The 22,783-nt window shown below is 43.1% G+C and overlaps 1 protein-coding gene and 1 long non-coding RNA gene across 3 annotated transcripts in view; both read left to right on the top strand.

Annotated features, from left to right (window-relative positions):
- Positions 1 to 22,783, top strand: part of LRRTM4 (leucine rich repeat transmembrane neuronal 4) — a 318,997-nt gene that overhangs the window by 246,299 nt on the left and 49,915 nt on the right. The window lies entirely within an intron of this gene.
- Positions 1,391 to 2,706, top strand: LOC139999344 (uncharacterized). The gene is made up of 2 exons (XR_011804737.1): positions 1,391 to 1,534; positions 2,043 to 2,706. It is a non-coding gene; the product is annotated as an uncharacterized lncRNA (long non-coding RNA).

The raw sequence follows: 22,783 nt of genomic DNA, 5'->3' as shown, positions 1-22,783 counted from the left end.
CAGACCAGCCCTGTCGGCTGGTGTCAGTAAGCTTTGCATCAGGCCAGGCTGCGGTGAGAACTGAGCCCTGAAAAATTTAAATCCAGGCACAAATTCCTCCTCTCAATGCCTTTTCTCTCTTCTGCCTTGGAGATCGTTCCAGCTTTCTTCATCCTGACCGTTCCCAATTACCTGTATTAACCCTAGATAATTTACAGACCCTTTTACAACGCAGTACTTTTTCTCTAAGCAAGATGCCATGCTAGAGCTATAGGTTCTAGTGAGATCTGAAACACTGAGATGGTTTACAAGCCTCACAAGGCTCTTTTTCATTAACTTTGCTCATTTACAGTGAGGCTTTTATGTGTTTCTTCTTGGTGCTAATACTGGAAATGATGGAGTAAAACAGAGTCCCATGTTTAATCAAGAGAGCAGCTCATTCTTGCTCACTAAAAGATTTAAGGCTAAGAAATAGGGCTGAAGAAAGATTTTTGCTTTCTCTCTGTTAAAGAATACAACCACCACAACAGACTGAAAACCAATGAGAACTGCAGGCACTGCATACTGAAAAGCTTTGGTACTGAAGCATCAGGACAGCAGGTACTCACCAGCATCCTGCCACCTCCAAGACAGTGTGTGGGAGATGCCACGTTTTATATCGAGCCATTACAACATCATTAACTGGTCTCTATGCATTTCACAAATATTTGCTTCTAATTAGTTCTGTTGCTCCAAGGGCCACATTTTTTTTTCTCTGTTAAATGAACTCCAGGGTTAGAGGAGTGGATTTTTTTTTCCCCTCAATTTCAGGTTTTCTATTTCCTTGCAACAGAGTGGATCAGATTCAGTGACCTTTTACCGGTTTCAGTTATGCATACGCAATGAAAAAGCTCCTTCACTGCTTGGTTTTACTTCTTTGGCACTTTTTATTTTCAAGTTTAGGGACGGTATTTGTAGCAGAAAGCAAGGCTATGTACATGGGCCTGGCTGTGTTTTGATTAATTCCCACTGAATAAGGTAATTTCTGCAAATAATAGCAAATTAGGTCAGTTTATTTCCCTAATAGTTCTTCTTTTAGTCAGATGTCTAGAAAGTACCTAACCACGACAGTCACCGCAGCAATGAATTCCAGAGGTTAACGGGGCTCTCTGCCACGAATTCCCGATTGCAGGTATAACATTGGTGTGTTAAAGAGTTCTTAAAATTAGAAAAACGATGACTTCCCAAGATTAAACAGTGATTTCTTTTCATTATGTCTTCAAGACACTTTAATAACATATTCATTTTATCTTTTATGTTTCCATATAATTTTACACACCTGTGATACCGTGTGTGTTTTAGTGATAGCCAGGCCTCTGATACTAAAGCCACCTGTGATCTGGCAATTAGTACAGCTGTTCGTGGAACCAGCTAAAAGAAGGAACTCAAAGCAACAGCAACTTGATTTAACAGAGTAAAGTCTGGTTGAGTGTTTGGAGACGAGGAACCAAGCACTGGTGAGACTTTACCCGAGGGCTTTGAGCTCCCTGCTCCTACTTTTCTTCATCCATCACAGGTGAGTGGTTGTCTCAGCATTCAGCAAGCTGCTAATGGAAGTGCAGGATGTTTGGGTTTATTTCTGTGGCTATGGAACAGAGTCCCTCTGCAGCTCTGTTTTAGGAGAGTCTGCGGCTTACAGCATTGGTTGGTGTCTCTAAGATTTTCCACTAAGTAAAATGTGGCATCACCCTGCCTGATTCTTCTGGAGCTGATGAGAAAAATGAGATGGGCTTTAATTAAAACAAAGAACACTTTCAGAACATAGTTTTGAGGCTATGTGTACTTAAAGTTCTGATAGCTAAAAAATAGGCAATGTTTTTTTAATTAAGGATGTGATTGTAGATGGAGGTTTAGCAGGATTTTTTTTGATGCCAAGACAATTAAATTGTAGCTGTTGCATTCCTTATTTCATCAACAACAGAGAGTGTCAGCAACTGAGAGTACAAAACTCTGCTGGTGGATGAAAGCTCTTTTTGCTTTGTCTTCAAAGCACATCAAATGCTAAAGCTTGAGATCTGTTGCAGGTCCACTGTGACAAGTTAAGCCATCCTTCTGCGCTTGTCGTCTTCCCTGTAAAACCCAGGGAGAACCCTTCCTTCTCCCAACCTTTAGACTTGGATATTAAACCCTCAGACTTCAAGGTCTGCATAAACATCCGGATAGGTAGTGCCACCACAGTGAAGATCATCTGCGTGACAATGACGACTAAGACATGCTAATTGATATTTAAGATGAAAACTTGAGCATTCATGGACAAGGAGCAACTGCTGCATGCTTTGTTCTAGTACCGTGGGATTTTGAAACCATTGTTTTGATGTTGGTTGGGGTTTTTTTGCTTGCCTTCAGCAAGAGTTCTGCCTGTGGCACTTGGAGAACATTTTACATACAGAATGCATTCTTTCAAATGTGGTGGTTAGGTGTGGAAAGATTTGTACTGCTAAAATTTCTGAGTGTTTTTCCTTCTCATTTAGGAGAGCGTAGCCCTACGTTTGTAGCTCTTCGTGACAAATGAATCCTGATCTGCATAGTGCCTCTCGGTGTACAGAGAGCTGCTTGGTGTTGTGCTTGGCTTTCTTGGGAAGTTGCTGTTTGTTTTGATTTGGAGAATTCTGGCAAATTATTTTTATCTCCTTTTTTGTTTTTTAAATAAATAAAACTCTTTGCACATAGCACCTTTCAGCTGCAGAACTGTGTGTGAGATGCGTATTGCTATTCCTAATTAATGTATTGAGAAACAACATGAAGTAGCTTGTCTGTGATTGTTCATTAAGTCACTGGCAAAAGCCTGGAATAAAATCAAGAGATCTTGAATTTGCATCTGTTGCCCTTCCAACAGCTTGTTCTTTTTGTTTCTTTCTTTAGTTTTAAAGGTGTCTGTCCCCAACATGTCTGAAAATCAGTTCACTTCCAGTTTAGAGCTACTGACGGTATGGCTACCGCTGTCATCTGAGTTCCTAGGACAGTAGAGCTGTAAATAAATGTCTGCATATGTTAGGAGTGAAATCTGCATAAGTTACCAGTGGGGATCAACTGTTCTGCTTCTTGAGCAGACGTGTTGGTGAGTTCTCCCCTTCATTTCAGATGAAGCAGTGTCTTGCACCATTTCGGTTCCAGTTCAGGGGAGTGCTTTTGTTGTAGCAGTGAGCACATTGGAAAATCTTCTGGCGGCTCGCTTATTTTCCAGTGCCAAGAGTGATTTCCCTAAAATATACAACTGAGCTTTAGTTTTACTGGTTTTATTTGGAGAAACAAGCAGAATAGCATGCTTTAGGTGACCTGGAACAGAAAGTGTCTTCTGGGCTTCCTGTAAAACTGCTTCGGTGAACAGATAGCTGGTGTAACCTGGCATTGAAACGTCTTCAGCAGCGAAGGGCTTCTTTAAAAGACAACTGCTGATGGCTTTACTTCAGGTGCAAAGTGTGAATCTCAGAGCAAGAGAAGTGCTTTGTATGCTGGGGTTTTCCGGCACATCACGCTCCCATGGCTTCCCTGACACGGTTTTAATACCAGAATCCTTCTTCCTCAATACTTGCTATTGAGTCTGTTCATGTATATACACAGCTAAGGGTAATTTATCAGTTGTAACAGCTCAGCAAGGAAATTGGTCATCACTAGGAGCTACCGGTCAATATATTCATTCAGTAATGATAATTATTGAAACCATCAAGGCTGGTGAATACCCATCAGCCGTAATATTTTGAAGGGAGATCTTGAGAGTCTTTTCTGTTTTCAGAAAACAAGAAAGTGGGCTAGAATTAACATCATTATTAAGAACTTTAGTCATTTTCTTCTAATACTGTCTAATGGAGACTTTTTAAGCAATTTAAGGTATTTTTCTGTACAGACGGATAGGGTAGATGGAACCACCTGAAATCATTCTGAGTGTGCACTTCACATTGAAAGCCATCAGTTCATGGATTAGAGTGATGCAGCAGCTAAAAATACTACTTTTTTGAGATATCCAACTATGTCACCACAAAGCAATGCCTGGGGAAGCAGCCCTTTTAGGCTTTTTTTCTGTAAGTACGTTTAGCAGTATGTGTTGCCATCCTCCTTTTTTCTTCCCTCTCCCCCTGTTTTGCCCACTTTATTCATGGTCACTCCAGCTTCAAACATTCACTCTCTGGCCTACACGGTTTCAAAGACTGCTGGAATGAAGATTTGGGGATATTTTCCCCCTTCTCTGTCTGAAGTAGAGGCCAAACCAGACCTGCTTATTTCAGAAAACTGGAAAATCTTCCTCACTGGAAAGACAGGCTGAATGACCGAGAACACTGCCAGAAAAAATCCCTGGCTGTAGCTTTGTGCCGCTATATGTCAGGAGCTGCAGACCTGACAGGGATCATGCTGTTATTCATTGCTTTGAGCTGAGAAAATATGGGGAAGGCTGCACAGCCCCTTGGCCGTGTTAGAGGGGAAAATGTGAGACACTGAAAAAGTATGGAGATAACTTGGTGGTTCCTCTAGGACTTGAGCCTGGGGTTAAAGTGGAGAGAAATAGGGACACTCAAAATTTTGTGTGTTATTTCAGGACAGAACTAAGTTTTGGGACCTGTTGTTCCACACAAGCTGATGGTTCGTGGGTTTTGTTGCCCTGCTCTGTAGCTGGGTTTAGCAATCTGAAAGGAGCTGTTCTCTGCATGTGTCACTGGGATGCATCCCAAGGCTCAGAGAGCACCATGAAACTTAGGGTAAAAGGAACCATAAGTTCATTATTAATTAGCGGCTGTGGAGTTTTACCTGGATTTTATTATTGCTGTATAACTGAAAAAAAAAAAAGCAGCACTCCTTGATTTCATGGCCAGCCCAAACCCAGAAAAGGCACTGAAGTCTGGGGAAGTCGGAACAGTAAGATCATGCTTTATTTTTGTTGTTTGCTGCTGCAGAAGGCGTGGTGCTTTGGAGTCCTGATCCAAGGGGCCTTCCAGGCAGTCCAGGACAGTCCCACATCTGCAAATGGCTCATTATTCAGCTGTTTCGTTAATTAATCTTTGGGTTTGTGCTTAGCAGTATTTATTTTGCTAGAATTAGATCATGAATCACTCAGTTTTCACCACTGTGGATTTTAAAAGGGGGCAGGCAGGGAGAGAGAGCAGGGGAAAAGAGGGCAGAAATTTCCTGCTGTCCTTTTTGGCTGACTAGGAATGGGCTGAAAGCCGTCCGAAGGCATGACATAGTACCTATTAATTCCGGGAGCGACGTTCTACACATGGCTGGTGATCCACTGTACGGATTCATTTCCTTTGGTTTCAACAGCTCAGTTTTGAGCATTAGAATGATGGATTTGTCTCGATCCTGGAGGCTTCCATCTGAAAGTCAAAACCTGTTGTGGCATGCGGGGGTTGTGCTTCACCTGGAGGCTGCCGGGGCGAGCATCCTCCTGCCCCAAAGGAGCCAAGCAGGCAGGGGCTCGGAGTCAGCAGGTCTTGACCTGAGTGCAAGGAAAAGCAGCGAGTTAAGTTGGTAGCGGTCCAGGAATGGTGGAAGGAGGTGATGAGGATGAGAATTTGCACAGGCTCATTATTTTAGTGTTTGTGTTCAGGTTTCCACTTGGCCCCGTTCAGAACTGATGTAGGCAATTGGCAGAATAATAAAATAAATGGTGTGAAATCGCGTTCTGTCGTATAAAATAACTTTGTTCAGTAATGCTACCATAGGAGCCCGAGCTTTAAATTACTACGTTAAGCTAGTGTTGTCTACGTGAATGCCTGGTGTTCTGTTTGTTGGAAATAAATATATTTAGTGGTTCCTTATTTTTCCTTCTTCACTTAGATTTTCAGTGATGTATGTACGTGGAGCTGACACTTGCAGTTGGTTAAATATGAAATACCTGCTCCTTTTGCCGTACTAATTATGGGCTTGCATGCACTGTATCAAGTTTATTGAGTGTCCTGGAATATTTTATGGATTCATGACGATTGTACTCATCCGTTGTGTGCCATCCAAGGGGAAAGCGGTTTTATTAATGTAAAAGTCTAGCTAAAATCGAAAAGCACCAACAATTTAATACAGAACCTGTGATGGTGTTGAAATGCTGTGAATGTGCCAGGAAAGAGTTGGGAACATGGGCAGGGGAGGAAGCCACCACCCAGGAGGTGACCAAGGTATGTATGTGCTGTAGGGCATTGGTCTTGTCCATGCTGCTGTCCCCATCTGTCTCAAGCATGATGACACTCTCTTCTCCAAGGAGTTACCACGTAGAACTCATCTACCATATGATAAATGCACACGCACAGGTGATTACCATTATGTACAAGAAGTTTAAAACTTAATTTGTCATTAGCATTCATGAATTCGTTGCTCTGCAAATGACTTTCCAAAGTCACTACGGGAAAACCGGGTAGGTCTGTGAGCTTTTAATGGATGACTTTGTGTTTATTTCATCGTTTTTCTCATTGCAGTGGCACTTCAAATAGTTTTATTCTACTTTTTTTTTTTTTTTTTAAAGGAGAACAGATTAAAGAGCATTCTCATACTCTAAAGCTGTGCATGTTCTAGAAAGTGCTGATTTAACTCTCCCAGAATTCTTGGAACAATTTATGCAGCCAAAATCTTGGTCTGCCTGTGTCTCCTTGCCCTTCCTTAAGACGAGCAGTCGGGATGCGTGCACAGTGAGCACTGGAGCAACCACCACCAGCAGAGCATTGCTCCCTTCAGTGGTTATTTCATCCAGGTGAAGGCTGGCCCGGTGCTGGAAGCCAGCAGAGCAGGGAGCAGCACGAGCAGCGCGTTCAGGGGAGCTGAGCTGGTTGCTCATTGCCTAGTTACGGATATCCTTTTTTATTATTTTCCCTTAATAGGAAAATCGGGCTCTGAAGACATGACTCATTTTACCAATGCTGAGCTGAATATATTTAGTGGAAGACAGTGAGCCAGACCCTGCCCTGCTGGGAGAGCCTTCTGCAGCTCTAGGTTCAGCTCTAGGGCAGCCGAGGTGATCTGCTTTCCGAGTCAGGTCTGTGTATGGCACTGAGCATGTGCCCTGGTGTATAAGGCTGAAGGCTTGCATATTCTGCTGGGTAAAAACCGAAATCTTACTGGAAGGACCCGGACCTTCAGCTTGACATGAATACGGGATTCCTTCCTATAAATGTTTCCAAGCTGATTTACGATGCCATGGCCAACTGCTGGCCAGAGGATGGGTTTGATTTTTTTTTTTTTTTTTTTTTTTTTGTGTGTGAGTCTGGGTTTTTGGTGTTTTGTTTTTTGGTGTTCTGCTTTCTTTTTTGTTCTTAAAAAGAACAAAAAAAAAAAGTGGAGTGACTGAAGCAGCTGCTCTCTAGCTGGGAAGAAAATTGATAACTCCACACTGTAGCCAACAGGGTGCTCGCACTGGAGTCATTGATTTCCTTCCCTGCCAGGCAGTGGCTGCTCCCATCTCTCTGCAGAAGGCAGACGGCATCCTTTATGGACTTCATTATCTGGGCAGTCATGCAGAGACTCCACCAATAGAATAAAATGGTGTTATTATGGGCAGGGTACCGGCTGAAGGAGCCACTTGGGTCAGAGACCCTAAAGACTGCTTCTGTTGTTCCCTTGAAATCGTAGCGTTTGGCCAAGGCTGCAAGCTGCTTCGCTAATGGGAAGGGTTCTGCCATGTTCAGGAGGGGCTGATTTGGTTCGGAGCCTCTCTACTGGTGAAAAAAAGTGGGTTTCCTCTTCTCATTTTTCTTGCTCATTCAAGATAAAGCCAAGAAGCTAGGAGCAGTTGTGGGAGCAGAGCTGCCATATTTAGCTGAGCTCTGAATTGTGCGTTTAATAATGAATCTCTTGTTGTGGGCATACAGGAATGGATTCAGATATGTATTTCTGACAGGTACACAGAAATCCTTAAACTTCAAAATCCATAGTTGTTTAAAAAATCAGAGCTTTTTTTTTTTTCTTTTCATGAAATGGAGGTAATTATGAAATGCTGTAAATTTGACTTTATTTGACCTGAGTAGAACCAAATGCTTTGAAATTCTCCTGCAAGTATTTTGACACGACGTGTTTCTGTAAGGTGTTTTTAATGAGTCAGAGCAGCCTGTTTTGATACAAGGAGAAAGGTTTTATAAGAATGTTTTTGACTAGCTGAAGCAATGAGTTTTAGTCTGGGTAGTTTGCTGTGTAAATACTTGCATGAAGACCTCTTTCTGAATATCTGAGCCTGACTGGTCATCTAGCACAAAAGAAAGACCAGTAAAATAATCAGTGAACAAACTTATTTTTAATGAAACTGACAAAGTTTTGAGAGGGAATAGAAGACATTAAATCCTTTTTTTTTTTTTTTTTTTTTTTTCTAAGGGAATGTTTTTTTCTAGAACGAAAAAGGGGAACCAGTGACAAATAGCACTCTCCTTCCTTTGGATGTGCATCAAAAAACCTTTTGCAGCTCCGTTTATTTCTTAAGAATAAAATTAAGTGATGCGTCTGAGTACCAGATGGAAGCATAAAGAATGTTAGTCATTAGGAATGTCGGTGCTAATTGAATAATATAAATGATTAATAATTGTCCAGCTTTGAAAATTAGAATTCCTATTCCAGGTCATTGAGTTTGTTTTGAAAATACCTGCCTTGAATCTGTTTAAATCAAAATTAACATTGTCATTATTAGCTTCTAGCTATTAGCGGCCCAGAACTGATGGGAATTCTTGTTTTCATATTCCTCGAAAATACTTCAGGCATAGTTGCTGTCTAGACACTATCATTTTCTATTCAGTCCTAAATTGTTCCCAGTGTGGTTTCTGCTTGTAACATCACAGTGGAAGAAATACCATGAAATGCAATAGAAAGCTATCTATAGAATCTTCGTCATAGGAGAATTCACTTAGACTGGCAAACACAGTTCAGATTTTCCTCTAAATTAAATTGTGTGTGTTATTTGTTTACGATCAGAAAGCTACAAGGTGTCCAACACTGCCAGGCTTGGAGGCAGGCAGGTTCTTTCTCTTTTTATGGGGGAACTAGACCAAAAAGAAAGGTTGACAACGACTGATCTGCCGAGACGTCGTGGTGAGAGCTTGCAATGCTGATCGATGCTACTTCAGTCTGCTTTTCCGTCCTGTCTGAGGTCTCTTGCTCTAGTGTGCAAGCCTGCTGAGGATGGGGAATCCTGTAATTCTTTGTTCATATTGCACATTAGCATCCTGGCTGGTGATGGGGTTTCTTTGGAAGGGCTGAAGAACCGAGGAAGGTGGCTTCTGGCAAGTTTTATCCCGTGGCCAGACTCCTACCATCGTGTGCCTTCCCCTCGGCTCTGTCTGGAGAAGGCTGTGCGCTTCCAGAGGCTCAGCATCACCTTTAACTGACCTGCCTGGTTCTCTGCAGCTGGAGGTGTCTCTCCGGTAATTTAGCCCTCATCCCAGCTAATGGAAAAGTTTGTGGTGACAAAGCAGAGTTTGGGGACTTGAAGACACAAGGCGTCAAATTCAGAGCAAGAATGATTGCACAGTGCTCCTTATCTAGGGTTTGCTACAGACATCAAGGCAGCCGTGGCATTTGGGAAAGGGCAAGCAGGATCAAGTGTCTGCCGGCGTTTGAACTAAAAGTTGATCTTAAAACATTGTAAAAAGACACACATTTCTCTGATTTATTTAAATTGCGAAGAGATCGAAATTTAAGCATCTCTTTAAACATACAAACAAGCACGAAAACAAGCAGAGCCCAATTTCAGGTAGATTTAACATGCCTCTGGACAAGTGAATTTTTAATAGCTAATCTTACCCTGACAGCTCATGGGAAATATCAATCTATTAGGCAGGCTTCAAGTGTTGAATTTTTAATGCGCTTTTAGTGATTAAAGTGCTCTTTTTCTCCACTGCTTGAAAGGGACCACAGTGGCTTTAAAGAACAGTTTAAAGTCATAACAACAATACAGAATTAATAATTGCAGTTGACCGTATTTCTCTCGCTCCGGGAGAGAAGGGCCACGGACGTTTGCATATGAGCGTTGCGGTTAGAAAATTAGAGGCAGAAGAAAATCGCTCATTTCCAGAGTAGCAAATGAGCCAGACCAGCTTGAAAAGGCTCGTGTAACTTTGTTGTCCCTGATAGCAAGCGATGGGACGCAGTTGTGGGTCTCTAGTCAAGGGAAGTGAGGCTTGAAGAACAGAAATGAGCAGAACGCTGATGGTTTCAGTCGAGGATTTAGGCATTCGGCTGAGCATTAGTCATGCAAATGGACGCGTAAGGATGGAATCCCAGCGTTATTAAAACAAACAGGGGATGGGGCTGCTGCTGGCAGTGAAACACCGAGGTGCAGGGAAAGAGGCCCAAATTGTTCCAGGTAGCTCAATTCCTCGCTGCTGTTGTGCTTAAAGGAAAGGAGTAATGCTGTTAGCTGTGCTAGGTCCTTTCCGCTGCCATCGCTTCTGTAAGAGAAGACAATGCTTGACCTTCCTACTTTAAATTTTAATTATATTTTAATTATATTTTTATTTTATTATATTTAATTATATTTTTATTACTTCACCGAAGAAAAAGAAAGTGCTGGGTCCATAAGCCACTTGCAAGGCTGCAGTACGCAAGGCAGAGCATGGTTTTCCAGCAGCACAGCGTGTTGTTTCCATGATAAATAAGGGAAAATAGCATTCCTATACAGACTGTTGCATTTGACAGAAGGAAGGACGCATTTGTACAAAGTTCACTTTGTACATGTGCACCAGCCACACTCCCAAAGCACTTTCCATAACACTTTAGCACGTCTGTCTGCAGGCCTGCTTTTAAATCGGTGCCTGACGAATCTCAGTTCCCCTTTAAAAAGTGCTCTCAGGGAGTCTTTGCTCAGAATCACCCTCTCTGCCCTAATTTTGTCCTTTAAAGGAGCTTCAAAATAAGTCAGTGCTGGAACTTTTGTTCTCTCCCTCCTTGTTTTGTTAGCGCTAATGAAAGTATTATTGTAATACCGACTGGCCCACGGCAGTGCTGAATTCCTAAATTTAATTGTGAAACTCAGGCTGGGATTTCTGGTGCTGTGCTGTACGTAGCACAAATCAATAGCAGACTAAGAGGCTTGGAATCAGGGGAGAGGAGCTGAAAGCAGGCCCATTTATTTCCATCATGTCTCTGTCTTAGTGCTGGCGCGGCACAGGGGTGCGGACAGACGCCTCACCTCTGCTCCTGGTCATAAAGAAAAGGGCCAGAAAGTAAACTCGGGGCAGAGAGGAATGCAGCATTTCATGAGTACTTTGCACCTGAGAAATCTTGGAAGATCGTTTTGTGTTCCTCACCTGTTGGCCTCTCCAGCAGAAGAGGGTTCTCCAGCATGAGCTTCTCCCTCCATCCGCAACAGCCGAGCGGTGCAGATGAAGCGCGGGGTGCCGCTGTGAATTGTCAGGCATTTGAGCTGACAGAGGGTAAAATATGATCCACTTCCCAGTCAGAATGTTCAGCTAATCCTTTATCTCTCTTTGCCTTCAAGTGACACTTCCACCTTATCATCTTGAATAATCTGATCCGACCTGATCCAGCTAGAGCAAGCAAGGTGAGGGGAATGTTCATGTATATTAAATCAATAGTGTGATTTAACGGCTGAATTAAGGCTTTCATTTGGGATCTGCTTCCTAAACCCTTTGAAATACATAGGGAGCTTCTCTGTTTGCTTCTGAGTTTAATGAATTAAAGGAAAGAAAAATGTACTTAAGAAAGCAGCAGATAATGTAAAATATAGTGATGTGGGTTTTCAGCAATGCTTAATGCATTTGATATTAAAATGTGTAGTGCGTGACAGGAGTTGATCTACCTGCAGAAAATAAATGTTAGTTATACCAGTGTTGTTTGGGGGTAGGTGCAGAGAGTTGTGAGGAAGTCAGTAGAGCTGTCCTGTGTGATGGACCTGGCATGAAGATGTTCATAGTGAGATGTGTTTTTGTAACATGCCTTCGTCTGCCTTTACCTGCTGCTCTGCATCATCCCAAAAGCATCTGAATACATAGGATCACCAGCTGTCCCAATGGCCATGCTGGAGACCATCGTACTTCATGGATGTCACCTCTCTGAGCAATGCAAAGCCCATTTTAATCGTGTAAAAATCAATCATACAGGTGAGGGGAACTGAGAGCAGCAGCTGCTCTGTATTGACATGACTCCACTGGCCTCAGTGGTGGTGTGTCTTGGGATTTGGCTTACTCGGTTTAGTTGAGGGCAAAACCTTCAAACCCGTCTGAAACGGCGAAGAAGAGGCATCTTCCATCCCTGCTGGGAACCAGTAGCAGTGAGACACATAGCTGCTCATAAATTCATAACTGCTTTTCCATATAGTGCTTCCAAATTAGCAAAGACAAACCAGGAGCACTTAAATCAGAGAAATTTTCTGAATTCCATCAGTATTACTCTGAAAACTCCAGCTTAAAAAGCCACGTTGGGGTCTTGCCTCTTCAGCATCAGTAGAAACTGTAAAGTAAGCTCAAGCAGGTGGCTCCAGTGATTTATGGAGAGGCTTACTGCGAAAGGAGCGGAGCAGGGGAGGCGGCCGGGTTCGGGTAGACGTCTGGCGTCTGCTGAGAATGAGAACAGCACTGCTGAGACTGGGGGGAGGCAGGGAACGGGGATTTCCCGAACCTAAAAGAATGCCTTCAGTGTTGCGGTGGTGGTTTACGCGGCGCAGAGGAAGCAAGATGACATCTGGGAGTGTTTATTTGTCCTGAGCATTTGTGATTCATCAGGCTTTTCTACTAGAAAGACACGGAGCAGAGTGCTGGTTTTCCCAAAGTGCCCAGAATACGGGGTGGTGCTACCCCAGGGGACATATAATCAGAAAACAGTGTTTGTTTTCAAACCTGGGAAACTTTTAAATTAAAACAGAAGTGAGCGATGATATAGCCATTAATTAATTATTATTTTTTAACTAATTAAACAGTTAAGTTTGTAAAACAGGCTTTGTGATGCCTGGAGGGTGTTATTTCCCATATCGTCCCTCTCTCTGTCCTGTCTGGGGATGATGAGCATGCAACACAAAATCCCCCAGTCGTGCTGTAATCTCTCATTCGGTTGTTTTAAACCAGGATTGAGGGGTGGATGGTGGGAAGATTTGCTGGTTACTTAGCGTGTGGTTAGTCTGGGAGCTACTCAGCAGGAGTGGTTTAGAGTATTACCAGGTCTTAATCCCCCAAACCCCACATTAACCACAGCTCGCTTCCCGGCGTAGCCTAATGCCAGGGTCCCCATCTCCCATTTCTGACTGTGCCCAGAGCAGGTGGGATTCCAGCGCTGTGGTTTACGAAGAAAAGGAGAAAATTCCCTATTATGGATGCAAATCTGGGCTAAAATGCTGCCTCAAGGGCATGCAGTAGGGTACCAGAGAAATAATCCTGAATTCCTGCACTGCTGTAGCTGATTTGGGACAACCGGCTCTGAGAAGCGCGATCTTGAGCAGAAATCCAACTTGAACAAATATTTTGAGAGCTGCAGCAGCGGTTTAATTGGAACATATCTTAAAGCTGTTCGGGGGGAGGCTGGTGCGGATGCCTGCTCCGTTTTGCTTTATGCCGCCTTGCTTACGCCGTCTCGCTGATACAAATGAAAATTAGCACAGTTTCTAATTTGCCGGGATGGCCTATGCAGAGATGCAGTAAACACTCGGAGAATGCAAGCTGTGTTCTTCGCGTGTGCAGTGCACAGGAATAAACACTCCAGGGTGTACATTCATCATTTAGATCGGTGCCTCCTTGTGCCAAGGACCACGTTACGCTGGCATTTCTAGGAAACAGAACTGCCTCCAGCAAGAGTAACTGTTTACAGAAGTGGGAAGTTGGTACAACAGAAGGCAGGCGGCCCAGATGGTGTGGTTATGAATGGAACTGGATATCTCCCGTGGTGTCAGGAGAGATGTAATATTTTGCTTACTCCGTCCTGACATTCAAAAAAAAACCAGGGTAATTGTCAGCTCCTTCTTTGAGCCAAAATTTTTGGAATGGTGTTAATCTTTTTTTTTTTTTTTTTTTTTTTTTTTTCCAGCTAGGCTTTGCTGTGAAAGTTGTAGTCCAAATTGCCCACCTGGGTCACAAGGGACTGGCTTGCTTGAGAGTCCCAGTGCCGGGCTGACTTTGTAATTCCCTCCATTATCCATTTCCCCGTTAATCTGTCCGCCCCTTCGGTTCTGTCCTTGCTTGCCCTTTAGCAATTCAAAGCTCAGTGCACTTGCAGCAGGTTTCATGGGGAACGAGAGGCAGAACGTGTTACTCTCACTGATGAGGCCTCACTGCCTGGGTTTTGCTCTTTTCTCCTGTGAATGTCAGCTATTAAAACAACTAAAAGAATCGTACGTATGGATGACTAGATTTTATATGTGTAGCTCAGTCTCTCTTTCTCTCTTACGTATATTCTGCCAATACATGATTCCTGCTCTTCGTGTGGTCTGTGTTATATTACAAGCTTATTTCAGTTAATTCTTAACTATTAATTCTTAATATTAATTCTAACTAATAGTAATTCTTAACTATTAATTCATTCCTAATTCTGGAAGCTCAGCTTCCAAACGTATTTATCCAGCAGAAGGTAACAGGATAGCTGAAAACTCCTTGTTGTAGGTGACTTGGGAACATCACGTGTGCTTTCATTGAGCTTTATCTTCTGGACTGGCAATCGGAAGTCTCTGAAAATGAGGCTTCAGCTGTTAACTTACACTAGTGTTCTTTGAAAATGTTGCCTCCACCTGGAGTTTGTAGCTCTTTCATTCATTTTCTTCATTGTAGAGGGATTTCCCTTCAGAAAATTGACAATGTTAGCCTTGTCTCTTTCATCCTCATTCATACCTACTTAGTCTCATCTTTCCCCAGCTGGCTTTTTTTTGAATTTTTATTTATGCCCTCTTTTCTCCCAACTCCACACCATTTCATTCCATATGTTTATTATCTTCTCCATCACCAAGCTGTGAATATTTTCGTGTGAAATCATGCAGCTGCATGGAAATCAGCTGTTTGGCACAAGCGCGGGGCTGGCTCGTTAGAGAAGTCCCCGGGTTAACAGACAATTGCTGCTGAAGTATTTTGGAGAGCACAGAAAAACATCCTTTTACCAGTGGTGCCAATCTCAGGCCTGTAATAATTGTTATTGGATTGACTGAAAAATGGTGAGTTAAAAGAAAAAAAAAAAAAAAACACAGCACAAAACTTTGTGTATTTGCTGTTTGTCTTAGAGTTGCAAAGGATTGCTCGTAGCTGCAGGATGAGCTAAATGTTAGGGGTTTAATGAAACTCAGGATCTTTTCTTTGTGAAAGGCTTAATGTGAAGGGTGCAGCCACTCCAGCCTTAATAGATTTTCGGGGAGTATCTCAGATTTGCTGTCTTGAACGTGCCCTGGGATGATGCAAGTTGAGCTCCCAGGTTGGGAGCAGAGGGAAACAAATCCAAGTCCTCTCCCCGTTCATGTTCATGCAGTAACCTTCATGCTCCAGGTCCGAATCCTTTGCAGGCTGTAAGCACGATGCTGTGCTCAGCCAGCACACAGGTCTGCGTGGCCAGCTCTGCCCAGTTCCACTCAAAAGTTGTTGTTTTTTTTTCTCTTGGCCTGAGGTTAATTAGTACCGTGCTGCCGATACGTGCATTTTGTTGCATAGATGATCCATAGCAAGCAAGGCAGTCTTTGAAATGACACTCAGTGGCATCTATCCTTAACGAGCTGAGCGCTAATTGTTTTGCTGCACAAAGTAAAGCGTAAATTCTGCGCAGTTTGCTGCTTCCGTCTTTCAAAGGCATCAGATGTGGGAAGCTATACAGGCACTGAAATAATTGTTTTTGATTTTTGCCTGATATCCAGTGGTTCAAATAGGCAGCAATCAAAGCAAAGCACTTTCTGTCTGTAAATAATACTTTAAGGATTCTGATGGAAGAATAGAATGAAGGGTTATCATTAGCTAGCTGTAATATCTGCGAGATCAGCAAATTATAAGAATTATATGTGAATCTAAAGGAAAGTAAAGAGGCTTTCATGTTTGTTTTTGCCATATCAGTGCATTTCTTGAGGCTGTTGAGATATTCCCCATTTATATTGGCAGCTTCTCATTTTTCCAAAGGCACTAACAGTCTGCAGGCATCCGTTGTTAGGAATCCTCTTACTTTTTCTATCTTGGTACCGTGTTAACTTGTTTATGTTGCCATGGGATATGGCATTTCTCCGGCATTTTTTCATGGCAACAGTAGGATTTAACAGGATGGAAGCACTCAGAGACATAGAATCAAAGCAAAATTTCTCTTGGAAGCAACCCCTGTGGATAATCACTTAGCCCAAGCTCCCTGCTCACAGTTCCAAAGCTGCCTTGGGTTGTATCCTCGACCAGTCTGGGTCTGAAGATGTGCAAGGGTGAAGGTTCAGCAGCCTTTCTGGGCCATCTTCCAGTCTTCAACAACTCTCATGGTAAAGATATATTTATTTTTTTTTAAACCTGTAATCAGAATTTCCCTCCTTGCAACTTGTGACTGTCCTTTCCTTGTCTCCTCTCTGTATATCCCTGACATGAGCCGGGCTCCATCTTCTGCAGGGAGCGGGCCAACTCGTTTGCTGTGCATTAATTTGCCTCCCCCCAGTAACCAATTAGCAGTTTGCTAAAAGATCTGCTTTAAGAGTTGCTCCAGGACAGAGATTTGGAGTGTCAGACCATACACAGATTAGCGAATTTTCCCACTGAATTTAATGCCGTTACAACTCTAGCAGAAAAGCCGTTTTACCCGGCACGCGATCCAATGCTGCATCTCTGCTGATGCAGCTATCCTTAAACCCAAATATTGTTAAACCTGAAGAGTGGCACAAGCCACTGATGATTACTCACAGTCAACCAGTCTTCAGTATTACCCTCGGTCTCACTCTTTAGTACTACAGCAGCATTAGGAAAGGTTGTAAGAGAGGACTATGAAGTGTTTTCCTACTACTTGTTTCTAATAGTCCTCTCCATTAATCCCCACTGGAGAGAAAGCACACTTGTTATAATGATCTCCAAGAGAACACAATCGCCTATGCTTTTTTTTTTCTTTCCCAGTTTTATTCTTAGCCCCACAACTTCGGGTCACAACCGATTTGAATGATAAAGTGGTTCAGATGGACCTATTAAAACAGAAGCAGCTGAGAACGGTGTTATTTGCAGGAAGACTACAATTTGTACAAGAAGCTCTAGATAACCTATTCACCTTCCCCCCACAGAGCTGTAATCCATGGGTTTGTCCATATGGAAGCTGGTATTCACACAGAGTGAATGTAAATAAAGCTTTTCAATGCCTTTGATATCAAAGCTATTTATGCCTCTCTCTCAGCAAGTATTTCCATTCTCTCCCAGACATAGTTAGCATAAAAGAGCAACCTACTGTTTTGAATGCATTTGGACTGAAAAAAAGGAAAAAAAAACAACAACTCGTTTCCTGACTTCTGGAGAAGATCCTTGTGAAGTTTTACCCTACGGTTATTTTTTACTGGAAGGGGATCGGGTGGGGGAATCATTTAGCCAACAGTGGAAAGGTTCAGGCAGCCAAAGCCCGTGGTCCATCGCTATGAAAATCCTCACTGGATTTTCCGAAATCATATTAGTGACTATTTGCAAAGGCTGATTTTAGACACTTGATGACAAATACGTGTGTGTGTGTGTGTATATTATAAATGAAGTGAGTCTTACCCTTGAAATTAATTAAAAGTAGTCTGAGCTTTGCATACCGTCTTTTGAGATGATAAATTCTCAGCGTTCTTCATATAAAAAGACTTTGTTTTAACTAATTAGCTTTATTTTTCATTGAAAAATTCTCTGCCATCCCCATTGAATGGAATGAGCTGCTCAGCTGAGTTACTCTGAGACAGGGCTTTCAAATCTTGATTAGCTCCTACAGCATGTTGAGAACCCTTTGCAATTTCTTCTGTGTTATGAAGTTTCCACGTGTGTACTACAAATAGGTACAAACGCATTCATTAAACTTTTGCTGAAAAATAATTCATCAATCCATGTTCTGTCAAAGCGTATGGACACTTGCATAAAAACATAACCAGGAAGATACCCAAGTGAGGTGATGCAAAGCACTGGTGCCCTATGAAAGAAGTGATTTGGAAGCGCTGTCTTTTCCCTGAGCCCACCGAAGAGTGGTTTCTCCAATCTGACCACTGTACAGATGTCCTTGGGTATGTAAAACTGTAGCAATACGTATATTAGAAGTGCTATAGGCAAGTGGAAAAAAATAAAGAACCAGGCATTTCCTAAACAAGTGGAATACAGCACAACTCTGCTGAGGACTACCGAGGTTACAAGCAGGGAGGATCCAGCACTTCGCTTTGGGAGGTGCAAAAAGCAGTGTGAAGCAATGTCACATCTCATTGTGCTCGTGGTAGTAAATACTAAAAACCAAGTGAGCCTGGATTCACGTGGCGTATCTGTGAGCAATTTGAAAATCCAATAACTGTTCATGATTCGTCTTGGACTTGCACCTCTTTTCCTTCATTTCTTTTTCATGGGATGATCTTAACATGCCTGTTGAGGATGAGCATCAGCTTAGACAGTCTTTGTCACGGAAAATCATTTGAGGTCCCGCAGCCAGGATCATCTTCACAAGTTAAATGGGGTCTCAGGAAGTTGGATCTTTATCTGCTTTGGACATAAGGCATGTTAGACTTTCCTAATGTGTATGTTCACTTTGTAAGGGTGAAGAAAGACCTTAGTGACCTAAAGGGTTTTCTGTGGATACATCTGAGGCATGTGGGTATAGTTAAAGAGATGAAAAATTACATGAAACAACTTAGGCTGCTCCATTTAGCCCTGGGATATAAATCAGAAAGAAGTGTTCTGCACAGGTAGCAGTATTCAGAAGACTTCAAAGGGAATCTGTATCCAAAGGATCCCGTTCCCTGCTGGAGTTGCTCAAACAGAGCTCTGAGCCCTTGGAGCAGCAGGTTCCCTGCTAGGGTTCTGCAAAACGTGTTTATCTGATCTTTTCACCCTAGCAGCGTGTGCAGGTAGGCACATTGTCGTGTGTAGGAGAGGAATGCTCACACGACCTGCATTAGGGCCCCGTTGTGCTTGGTGATGTGCAGGCACCGAAGGAGAAACGCGGTCCCTGCTCTGCGCAGGCAGGCTGGATGAAGAGGGGATGGTCCAGACCGACCAAGTGGGTGAGAGAACCACAAGAAATGTTACAAAGCCACTTTTAATTAGCTGCCCTGTCCTCTTGTCTGCATTGCTTCAGCAAGATGACATCCAACCCTGTGTTTTGGGGTGTAGCTGAAAGAGAGCAACATTAAGCTGTGCTTAGGAGGAAGAACACAAAGACATGAGTGCTTCCTGCAGCAAGCCTGAAAGTTTTTCCCCAAACCTTCCAGGGCCTGGTTTGTGTACAGATGCCTCCCGAGCATCTGCTTTCCCTCTGCTGTCACCCTTTCTTGGGGGGCCAGGGGTTTCCAGCTTCGTGTAGGGCAGTGCTGTGCTCTTTTGCTTCTTTTTCAACGATCCCTTTGGTCTTGGCCCGGTGAGTCCGTTTCAGCCTCTCTTTACAGCAGTCAAGGACTGCAATATGCAGAAAAAGAAGAAAAGGGTGGTCCTGTGTCTCTCATTAATGCTTGGCCATTGCACAAGCTGTAGTCATTGGCAGGATTTTTTTTGGAAATCAAAAGCCTTCACGCTCAGCATCTACCCCAGCAGCCTTCTGTGGGAGCCGTGGAGTTCAGAGCGGTTTTGAAAAGCTTTCTTACCCCGGTGGGTGCCTAAAAGAGACAGTTAGGGGGTATCGAGCTCCTCTCGAATCTGCCTTGTAATGAGCATGATTCACTCGCACCGTCGGTTGCGAAAGCAGCTGGTTCCTTCATTGCTGCTAACGGGAAAGGAAGATATTCCAGAGCAGGGTGTGCTGCTATTATTTCTCGAGCTGCCTGAGTGGGAGGTTTTAGGATAGCAGAGAGGGAGGGCAGCGCTACGAGCAATAGCTTTTATCTTTGCTAATAGTAATCTAATGGACAGAAGAGTGGGCCTGTAATTGGATTTTGCTTCAGATCATGATTAGGAAGATTGCTTTGCGAAGTGTATAGGAACTGCCTGCGAGACTTACACGCATCTTCCTGGGATGCTGAGCAAGAGCATAAAGCAAAGCTGCAACTATGCCGTGGCTCTGAATTTGGGCAGGGAAAGGTAAAAGCAAAGCAGGGGCTTCACTTCCACCAGCTGAGGGCCCAGCACCCTCTCCAGAGGCTCTCGGGGCAGCCTGCCCCAGTGCTTGGCCACCCTCACTGTGAAAAGGGTTTTTTCTTGGGATCTCATGAAATGTTCTCTATTTCAGTTCACGGCCATGAACTCTTGTCCTTTCGCTGCATACCAGAGTCTGGCTCCAGACTTCTTCTCTCCCTCCTCCTCCTCCCCACTCCCCTCAGGTAAGCGAAGCCATCGGTAGCATCTTCCCCAAGCCTTCTCTTCTCCAGGTCTGCCTGGTGCCAGGACAGACAGATGGCACACACACCCTGGTATGTGCTGAGCAGGGGGAAACCTTCTTGTAAAACACTTCCCTGGAAAACTTCGTAGACTGCACGGTCTTGGAAGGTGACTGAAGATAAATCAGCCCTCATTAACAGCAGGTCTAGTTAATCATCGCTCGAGGTCACGCAGATAAATTCCAAAGGGTGTCTCATGGTTTTTCAAGATCAGGTGCAACTGTTTCAAAAGTGGTCCTGGGTGCAAAGTGGCTTTAGCTTGTGCATGTTGCATGATTAAGAAATCATCATAGGAAGATTGGAAGATCGTAAACTAGGACTTGGCCAGAGCTGCAAGAGACTTTTTTCTTTTCTTTTCTTTTTTTTTTTTTTTCAGAACTGGAGAAATGTGAGATACTTTCTTACAGTTACATCAGAAATTAAGTTTGTCCTTCACATCTTTTTAGTATGGATGTAGTTTTCCCTTTTCCCACTAGCCTGAGTGGTCCTGGTTTTAAACTTTGTTACTCCACCACTGCTGAGACAGGAGAAATGAGATCAACAGAGTAACAACAGTAAAGTTGTGTAAAGCACTGCCAAATGTGGCTGCTGAGTTGTTGCTGATTTAGTTCTAATTTAAGATAAATTAGTAATTTAATTACAAGGTGAGTATGTTGGGCTGTATGTGCCCATTTGAAGGCAGTCCTTGTGCTCAGCAGCTCATGAGCTCTGTAGGCAACGGGATGGGAGGAGGGACGGGCGGGTGCAGACTGCGGCAGGAAAGAGGAGATTAGAAACCGCTTGTTTGGTGTAAAACCTGCACGGATTGGGATTTTCAAGCCACCTTATCTCTGCTGTCACTGTGAAATGTCACTGCAGAAGGAAGGGGTTAAACAGCCATTTAAACAGATTGAACCGAAAGCTTTATCCTGGATGTCTTAGCCACGGACTCTTGGTTTAATCCACAGCCAATGTTTTCTATGTTCTTGGCAGAGAGATACCTTGTGTGTTATAATTATTTCTGCGGCAGAAATGTGCAGAAATTTCACTACAGATCCAACTTCTTAGATTGTTTCAGTCAATTTGTGAACCTATCACAAGGTTTCCCCATGTCCAGTGCTTTGGTCAGGCAGCAGAAGTTAAAGAACAAATTCACACAGACATCCTGATGTTTTAGAACAGTTTGCTTAGTATATACAAAATAAGAAATGTGAGGAAAGGCTTTTAGGTAGCTAAAGCAGATGTGCAGCCTGTGTTGCCTTTGGGCATCTTGAGCAGTAACATTGCACGGGGGGCAGTGTGGAGAGAAATCTGTGCCAGATGAATAAGCAAAACGAACCAAAATGCATCTCAGGTACTATTCAGATGTTCTTGCAACCTGATAGAGGGCTGCACTGGTATCATTCCAGTCCACTTGCTGTCAGAGTGAATTCAATTAACGTAAAAAAGCCAAAGATACGGACAGCTGCAAAGTGATAGCTCCAATGTCACCTTGAAGTTGGGGAGGTCTTGACTTGTTTGTAGATTTGGCAAACTGAAGAGAAGATGAAAATTGATTTAAACGCTTTCTGGTGTTGTTGGATATCCAAATCCCCCACCCACCTCCGAAGAAACAAAGATTATACTTGATTTTTTTTTTCTTTTCTTTTCATTCTCTAGCTTAAGCCTTGATTCCCATGCAGGTGATGGATATTGTCTGACTCCTCGTTCCTAATGAGATGTCCAGTCACCCTGCAGTGCCACCAACTGTAGTTACTCGTCATGCCCCTCCATCACTTTTTCACATGCTAACTCTTGAATTTATTTATAACACCCTTCAGGAGAAAGGTGTCAGATTGAGTCTCCTCTAATGCCCACTTCTGCTGATATTAATGTATTGGATTATTTTTTCCCCAGAGTATTCTGCATTGCATTAAGTCTAAGGTGGTGAATCCACGTTGAAGAAAACCCTGCGAGACAGTAAGGAGAGTTGCTGAGGGTTTTAGGGAGTGAATGATTCAATCAGTTGAGGTGTTTGGGACTGAAGTAAAGAAGTGAGAATCCACAAAATCAATGAATCAAGGATTTACAAATTGATGCCAGTTTTGTATAAAAGGCATTTGAATCCCGTTCGTGTTAGTGGCAGCAGCACCAGATCAATTTATAGAAAGAGAAGTCTTTGTTTATACCGCTCCAGTTCCTTGCACCCAGAATTGTTAATAATGCAGACTTTATTTTTAAGCCTGTGATTTTCAAAGGCGCCTGACGGTTGTCAGTCTCAGCTAGACTAAATTTATCCCAACACCTCCTGATTGTGCACATCCTTCATTACCTTGAATTTAGGACTCCCCGATATGGGTTTTAAAGCCGTCGAAAGAAAGGTACAGAAGAAAAGAAAGTTGCAGGCTCGGATGTTCGAAGGATTATCGTTATGTAAGCCCTGCGTCT

The sequence above is a fragment of the Anas platyrhynchos genome, chromosome 23, assembly GCF_047663525.1.
Source record: "Anas platyrhynchos isolate ZD024472 breed Pekin duck chromosome 23, IASCAAS_PekinDuck_T2T, whole genome shotgun sequence".
NCBI lineage: Eukaryota > Metazoa > Chordata > Aves > Anseriformes > Anatidae > Anas > Anas platyrhynchos.
The sequence above is the reverse complement of the archived record's forward strand: the minus strand, read 5'-3'. Positions and strand labels throughout refer to the sequence as shown.